This window comes from Gorilla gorilla, chromosome 14, assembly GCF_029281585.2.
Source record: "Gorilla gorilla gorilla isolate KB3781 chromosome 14, NHGRI_mGorGor1-v2.1_pri, whole genome shotgun sequence".
Lineage (NCBI taxonomy): Eukaryota > Metazoa > Chordata > Mammalia > Primates > Hominidae > Gorilla > Gorilla gorilla.
This window is the reverse complement of record NC_073238.2, coordinates 84199048-84207694: the sequence shown is the minus strand read 5'-3', so window position 1 is coordinate 84207694 and position 8647 is coordinate 84199048. Positions and strand designations below refer to the sequence as shown.

The 8647-nt window shown below is 42.0% G+C and overlaps 1 pseudogene; it reads left to right on the top strand.

Annotated features, from left to right (window-relative positions):
- The first annotated feature begins 517 nt into the window (after positions 1-517).
- LOC134756981 (uncharacterized) lies at positions 518-8432 on the top strand (annotated as a pseudogene).
- The last annotated feature ends 215 nt before the right edge of the window (positions 8433-8647 follow it).

The following is an 8647-nucleotide window of genomic DNA, read 5'->3' as shown; positions in this document are numbered from 1 at the left end:
TTTGACCATATGTGGAGAACAAAGGAACATAATGAAGCTAGTTGATTGCTCCTAAGTTCAGTGGACAAAGTGATGAAAGAAAATGATGAACTCAGGGATTCTAACTCCCCACTTCAGAAACAGATACTGAGCCTCAAACCTGCTAAGATTGCCCTGAGTAAGAGTCTTATCTTCTGTAGAGAAAGAGCTGAAATTGTGCAAAAACAGACACAAGCTCTTATTATGTGTGTGGCTGACCTGCAACAAAAGATGCATGCACAGCCTCCCCAGGTGTCTACTGTTAAAGTGAGGGCATTGATTGGAAAAGAATGGGACCCTGTAACTTGGACTGGGGACATGTTGGAGGACTCTGATGAAGCTGAGGACACAGAGTTTGTAAACTCTGATGAAACTTTTTTGCCAGAAGGAACAGCTTCCCCATCCCCAGTGGTGGCAGCATCCCGTCCTGACCCATGCTGCCATCACCTTTCCGCCTTTGCCTGAGGAGATAAACTTTGTGTTGCCTTGGGCAACGGTGATGGCCTCCAATGAGGCAGTTGTCAGGCAGTATAATGTTGATTCTCCTCAGAATCCACCCCCAACACCTCTGTTTGCTTTTAGACCTATAACTAGAGTAAAGTCCCAGTAAGCCCCTAGAGGTGAGGTTGAGAGTGTGACCTACGAGGAGGTGTGCTACACTCAAAAAGAACTGTTTGAGTTTTCTAATTTATATAAACAGAAATCTGGAGAACAGGCATGGGAACGGATATTAAGGGTGTGGGATAATGGTGGAAGGAACATAAAGTTGGATCAGGCTGAATTTATTGATTTGGGCCCACCAAGTAGGGACCCTGCATTCAATGTTGCAGCTCATTGAGTTAAAAGAGGTTCTGATAGTTCTTTTGCTTGATTAGCTGAAATGTGGATTAAAAGATGGCCCACTGTGAGTGAGCTGGAAATGCCTGATCTCCTTTGGTTTACTGTAGAGGAAGGGATGCAAAGGCTTAGAGAGATTGGGATGGTGGAGTGGATTAGTCACTTTAGGCCTGTTCATCCCAGCTGGGAGGGTCCAGAAGATATATCCTTGACCAATACTTTGTGAAATTGATTTGGAGAGCACCTGCACCTTTGAAGGGTCCTGTAATTGCTCTTCTCTGTATGTGAGATCTAATAGTGGGAACTGCAGTCACTCAAGGTGGGCGTAGCTACCATAATGGAGATTATGGGGCAAATGGAGATTATGGAGAGCAGAGGCAAAGCTGCAATCAGAATAGTCTGCCTTGTGTAGAGCTCTGGCATTAGCTAATTAATCATGGTGTTTCTAGAAGTGAAATCAATAGGAAACCTACTGCATTCCTACTTAAATGATACAAACAGCAAACTTCTATGTCAAATGGACAAAAGACTAATTTGAATTATAAAAACAGAGAATCATGGCCCCTCAATGAATTTCCAGACTTGAGCCAGTTTACAGACTCAGAACCCCCTGAATGAAGGGGAGGCCAGGTTACCTTGAGGAAAGACCCCACTACATTACTGACAATTTATGCAGTTAATCTTTCTCTCATCCTTCCCTGAGGACACCTCTGGTCTTTTACCAGGGTGACTGTGCATTGGTGAAAGGGAAATTATCAGACATTTTGGGGACTACTGGACACTGGGTCTGAGCTGACGCTGATTCCAGGGACCCTTAAGTGTCTTTGTGGTCCTTCAGTTAAAGTAGGGACTTATGGAGGTCAGGTAATTAATGGAGTTTTAGCTCAGGTCTGAGTTACAGTGGGTCCAGTGCATCCCCAGACTCATCCTTTGGTCATTTCCCCAGTGCCAGAATGCATAATTGGCATAGACTTACTTAGCAGCTGGCAGAACCTCACTAGTTGGCTACCTGACTAGTAGGGTAAGGCCTATCATGGTGGGAAAGGGAAGTGGAAGTCATTAGAGCTGCCTCTACCTAGAAAAATAGTAAATCAAAAACAATATCACATGACTTGAGGGATTGTGGAGATTAGTGCCACCATGAAGGAATTGAAAGATGCAGGGGTGGTGATTCCCAACACATCCCAATTCAAGTCTCTCATTTGGCCTGTGGAGAAGACAGATGGATCTTAGATAATGACAGTGGATTATCATAAGCTTAACCAAGTGGTGACTCCAATTGCAGCTGCTGCTTCAGATGTGGTTTCATTGCCTGAGCAAATTAACACACCTCCTGGTACCTGATATGCAGCCATTGACTTGGCAAATGCCCTTTTCTCCATTCCTGTCCATAAGGCCCACCAGAAGCAATTTGCCTTCAGCTGGCGAGACCAGCAATATACCTTCACTGTCCTACCTCGGGGATATATCAACTCTCCAGCTTTGTGTCATAATCTTATTCAGAGAGGACTTGATCGCTTTTTGCTTCTGCAAGATATCACACTGGTCCAGTACATTGATGACATTACACTGATTGGACCCAGTGACCAAGAAGTAGCAAACAAACTGGACTTGTTAGTGAAACATTTGCCTGCCAGAGGATGGAAATAAATCCAATTAAAATTCAAGGAACTTCTACCTCAGTAAAATTTCTAGGGGTCCAGTGGTGTGGGATATTCCTTCTGTCAAGATATTCCTTCTAAGGTAAAGGATAAGCTGCTGCATTTGGCCCCTCCTACAATGAAGAAAGGGGCACAACGCCTAGTGTGCCTATTTGGATTTTGGAGGCAACAGATTCCTCATTTGGGTGTGTTACTCCATCTCATTTATCGAGTGACCCAAAAAGCTGCCAGTTTTGAGTGGTGTCCAGAATAGGAGAAGGCTCTTCAACAGGTCCAGGCTGCTGTGCAACCTGCTTGCAACTTGGGCCATATGACCAAGCAGATCCAATGGTGTTTGAGGTGTCATTGGCAGATAGGGGTGCTGTTTGGAGCCTTTGGCAGGCTCCCATAGGTGAATCACAGCAGAGACCTCTAGGATTTTGGAGCAAGGCCCTGCTATCTTCTGCAGATAACTACTCTCCTTTTGAGAGACAGCTCTTGGCCTGTTACTGGGCTTTGGTAGAAACTGAACGTTTGACTATCCGTCATCAAGTCACCATGCGACCTGAATTGCCTGTCATGAACTGGGTGCTTTCTGACACATCTAGCCATAAAGTGGGTCGTGCACAGCTGCATTCTGTCATCAAATGGAAATGGTATATACGTGACCGGGCTTGAGCAGGTCCTGAAGGCACAAGTAAGTTACATGAGGAAGTGGCTGAAATGCCCATGGTCTCCACTCCTGCCACCCTGCCTTCTCTCCCCCCGCCAGCTCTGATTGTCTCCTGGAGTTCCCTATGATCAGTTGACAGAGGAAGAGAAGACTAGGGCCTGGTTAACAGATGGTTCTGCACAATATTGAGGCTCCACCAGAAAGTGGACAGCCGCAGCACTACAGACCCTTCTAGGACATCCCTGAAGGACAGCAGTGAAGGGAGACCTTTCCAGTGGGCAGAACTTCAAGCAGTTTACCTGGTGGAGAACTTTGCATGGGAAGAGAGACAGCCAGGTGTGCTATTATATACTGATTCATGTGCTGTAGACAATGGCTTGGCTAGATGGTCAGGAACTTGGAAGAAGCTTGCTTGGAAAATTGGTGACAAAGAAATTTGGGGAAGAGGTATGTAGGTGAACCTGAGTGGTCAAATACTGTGAAGATATTTGTATCCCATGTGAGTGCTCACCAACCGGTGACCTCAGCGGAGGAGGAGTTTAATAATCAAGTGGATAGGATGACCTGTTCTGTGGACACCTCTCAGCCTCTTTCCCCAGCCACCCCTTTCATCGCCCATTCGGCCTATGAACAAAGTGGCCATGGTGGCAGGGGTTCAGCAACATGGACTTCCACTCACCAAGGCTGACCTGGCTACGGCCACTGCTGAGTGCCCAATTTGCCAGCAGCAGAGACCAACACTGAGCCCTTGATATAGCACCATTCCTCAGGGTAATCAGCTACCTGGTGGCAGGTTGATTATATTGGACCTCTTCCATCATGGAAAGGGCAGAGGTTTGTCCTCACTGGAATAGACACTCCAGATATGCATTTGCCTATCCTGCATGCAATGCTTCTGCCAAGACTACCGTCTGTGGACTCATGGAATGCCTTATCCACTGTCATGGTATTCCACACAGCATTGCCTCTGACCAAGGCACTCACTTTACAGATAAAGAACTGCAGCAGTGGACTCATGCTCATGGAATTCACTGGTCTTACCCTGTTCCCCATCATCCTGAAGCACCTGGATTGATAGAATAGTAGAATGGCCTTTTGAAGTCACAATTACAATGCCAACTAGGTGACAATTCTTTGCAGTGCTGGGGCGAAGTTCTTCAGAAGGCCGTGCATGCTCTGAATCAGCGTCCAAAATATGGTACTGTTTCTCCCATAGCCAGGATTCACAGGACCAGGAATCGAGGTGTGGAAGTGGAAGTGGCACCACTCACCATCACCCCTAGTGATCCACTAGCAAAATTTCTGCTTCCTGTTCCCGCGACATTACATTCTGCTGGCCTAGAGGTCTTAGTTCCAGAGGGAGGAATGCTGCCACCAGGAAACACAATGACAATTCTATTAAACTGGAAGTTAAGATTGCCACCTGGACACTTTGGGCTCCTCCTATCTTTAAGTCAACAGGCTAAGAAGGGAGTTACAGTGTGGGCTGGGGTAATTGACCTAGACTATCAAGATGAATGCAGTCTACTGCTCCACAGTGGAGGTAAGGAAGAGTATGCATGGAATACAGGAGATCCATTAGTGCATCTCTTAGTATTACCATGCCCTATGATTAAGGTCAATGGGAAACTACAACAGCCTAATCTACGCAGGACTACAAATGGCCCAGACCTTTCAGGAATGAAGGTTTGGGTCACTTCACCAGGAAAAAACCATGACCTGCTGAGTTTCTTGCTGAAGGCAAAGGGAATACAGAATGGGTAGTAGAAGAAGGTAGTTATCAATACCAGCTACAAACATGTGACCAGCTGCAGAAATGAGGACTGTAATTGTCATGACTATTTTCTCCTTTTTTTGTTAATAACATGTTTGTGCACGTATACACTTATACTAAGAAAATACTTTCATTTTATTTTCTTTTCCTTTATTATGTGACATAAAATTTATTAACTTCCTATCAGCTCAACATTTAAGTATTGTTAGTATTATATAATAGTATTTGGGTTGGAAAGTGTTGCATTTCTGGTTGTACAAAGAATAATTGTATTATGTTAGGCATAATTGTGACATTATTATTGTTGTTGTTGTTATTATTATTATTATTATTATTATTATTTTGAGATGGAGTCTCGCTCTGTCACCCAGGCTGGAGTGCAGTGGTGTGATCTCAGCTCACTGCAACCTCTGCCTCCCATGTTCAAGCGATTCTCCCGCCTCAGCCTCCCAAGTAGCTGGGACTACAGGCGTGTGCCACCATGCCTGGCTAATTTTTTGTATTTTTAGCAGAGACGGGGTTTCACCATGTTAGCAAGGATGGTCTCAATCTCCTGACCTCATGATCCGCCTGCCTTGGCCTCCCAAAGTGCTGGGATTACAGTCGTGAGCCACGGCTCCCAGCCGACCTTACTATTCTTTATTTGAAGATTATGTATGATCTCAGGAGATGTTTATGGGGTCAAGTTGACAAGGATTGGACTTGTGATGGTTAATACTGGGAGTCAACTTGATTGGATTAAAGATGCAATATTGATCCTGGGTGTGTCTAAAGGTGTTGCCAAAAGAGATTAACATTTGAGTCAGTGGGCTGGGGAAAGCAGACCCAACCTTAATCTGGGTTGGCACCATCTAATGGGCCACCAGCAAATATAAAACAGGCAGAAAAATGTGAAAAAACTATTCTGGCCTATCCTCCCAGCCTACATCTTTCTGCCGTGCTGGGTGCTTCCTGTCCTTGAACATCGGACTCCATGTTCTTCAGTTTTGGGACTCGGAGTGGCTCTCCTTGCTCCTCAGGTTACAGACAACTTGTTGTGGGACATTGTGATCATGTAAGTTTACAGTTAATAAAATCCCCTTATGTATATATAGTATTAGTTCTGCTGCTCTAAGAGAACCCTAATACAGTCTGCTTCCCCTCATATTCATGAAATTTCTGTTTCAATAAGTCAAAGAAGGAGGCAGAGGTTGTATTTTATTTCTAGGCATCAGGAAACACATTGTTTCCCTAGTCTAGTGTCTAGTTAGAAAAAACTAGGAAGAATGATATATAGGAGATGTGCTGATAAGTGTTTAATGCTCTGATATATATATTTATAAAAAAGCTAATTTTTAGTGGTTGCCCATTTCCATTGTGTAAGTACTCCCACCATGGCCAATCTCAAGCTACTAACAGGATGTTACTAGACTCAGAGTTGGCAAGAGATGCATGCATATGATCAGCTCTTATAAGCTGGTATGAACAGCTTCAGCACACTACTGGACATAATTGGGATAAAGGGCTAGAGACTGTATTATATATTCCTTATGTTCGGCATTACGGTCTCTCAACTATCTTTTCTTTAGCTACTGCTGCATAGTGTTACAATTAAGTGTAATGTGACGGTACCTAACTTCAGCTGTTGCCCATATCCCTTGCTTTCTGAGGCCTCAACCTGAGATGCCATGAGAATTGCTAGCTGCTTGTGTATGTAGTAACTGAACATGTGAAGATGTTAACATGCAATGGGCTCACCTTTGGTCAATGAGCAATAGGTAATGGCAGATAAATTATCCCTTTTCCTCTCACAATCAGACAGTTTTGAATTATAGTTTACATAGATCTTTATGTAAGGCAGGGGAGGGGTGTGTGCTCCCACCAGGACTGGGGGATAGTTGTCTACAGTTTTACCTGATCCGTAATGTAATCTTGCATTAGTTGTCGGTACATACTTGTTTCACTTTTCTCAAATTAACAACCTGCACAAAACCTTTTTTTCAAGATCTTTCTGGAAAAACAAGCTTAGGAGTCCTTAACATCTTCCTGTAATTCAGTTATTGAAGTCTATGAGAATAGACTGAGGTGACACCAAATAGCATTGAGTCAGTTTTGCTGTTAGTCAACTTTCTATCTCTATGGATTTGCCTTTTCTGAACATTTTATATAAATAGGGTTATATAATATGGAGTATTTCATGACTGACTTCTTTCACTTAACATACTGTTTATAGGGTTTTAACTATACTGTAGCATATTTCAGTACTTCATTTGTATGATGGAATAATATTCCATTGTATAAATGTATCACATTTTGTTTACCTGTTTGTCAGTTGATGAACATTTGGGCTGTTTCCATTTTGGAATCATTGTAAATAATGCTGCCATGAACATTTGTGTATGTGTTTGTGGGTGGACATATGTTTTCAATGCTCTTGGATACATAACTACTAGAGAAATATCTGCTAATTCTATGTTTAACAATTTGAAGAACATTCAAACTGTTTTCCAGAGTCACTGCACCGTTTCACAATCCCATTAGCAATGTATGTGGAGTTCCAATTTTTCCACACCATACCAATTCTTGTTATTTTCTGTATTTTTTTATTTTAGCCATCTTAGATTGAAATGGAATATCATTGTGGTTTTGATTTTCATTTCCCTAATGACTAATTATATCAAAAATTATTTTGTGCATTTATTGTCTGTTTTTGCATCTTCTTTGGAGAAGTTAGATGTATCTATTTTTTTTTCTTTTGTTACTGTGTCAGCATTAGAGAATTCATCTTTTTAAAAACTTCTTATTGTTGTAGTAGTAGAGAAAGTTCTTTTTTTTTATGGGTATTGCAAAGCATTTGGTTATAGCCTTCAGAACAGCAGGGAAAACCTAGTGAGATTATGCAATAATAATAAGATCTATTCCAGCTCTTTATTATTTGAATATGTTTTCCATATTAAGAAAGATGATGGGACTAATTCATTACTTGGCTTCTGAGAGCTAATATTCAGGCCCTACGGCTCTGTTCTTTTAGAGAGAAGGTAATTAGCTGAAGATATGTAGTTTGCCCAAGATCACCCAGCAAGTTATTGGCATAATAGGAATGTGAACACATGGGCTCTCGGTTTCCCATCTGTTGCCTGGTACATTTGGCTGCTTTGCTAGGAGTGGGTGTATGTATGTATATTTATGTTGCATTTCAGGAATGAGCAAAAGAAAGTGGGATGGTGTGTGCATTGTTTCAAATAGACACAGGAAAGTGGACATGATGTCATTTTTTCTTTCTTTACGCACTTAAAAATATATTAAGGTGGTAAAGGTGATTCTAACACTCTAAAAGACAAATGAATGGCATTGTAACTCATCACATCATATTTCAACTTTTTGGATATCTAATTCTTTGCTAATTTAAATACAGCTAAATAAAGCAGTAAAAACTGATTTCATGCTCTTAACAACTTTAATTCTTATGAACTCTACAGACATGCAGATATTTGAAGGTGAACATGGGTAAACTAAGCAATAAACCCATACCTCCTTGTGTTCTGACACCTTGCTTCAATATTGAGAATCAGCACACAAATAAAAAGATTCTGGTAATGCTATTTATGCAGAATATTCTTTTACCTTTTAAATAAATGATCTCTTCCTACAGCAACATGAAGACCATAAATGAGAATAATCTTATTGTACAAATGTAGGAAAAAATTATCTAAAACAAAAGCAACC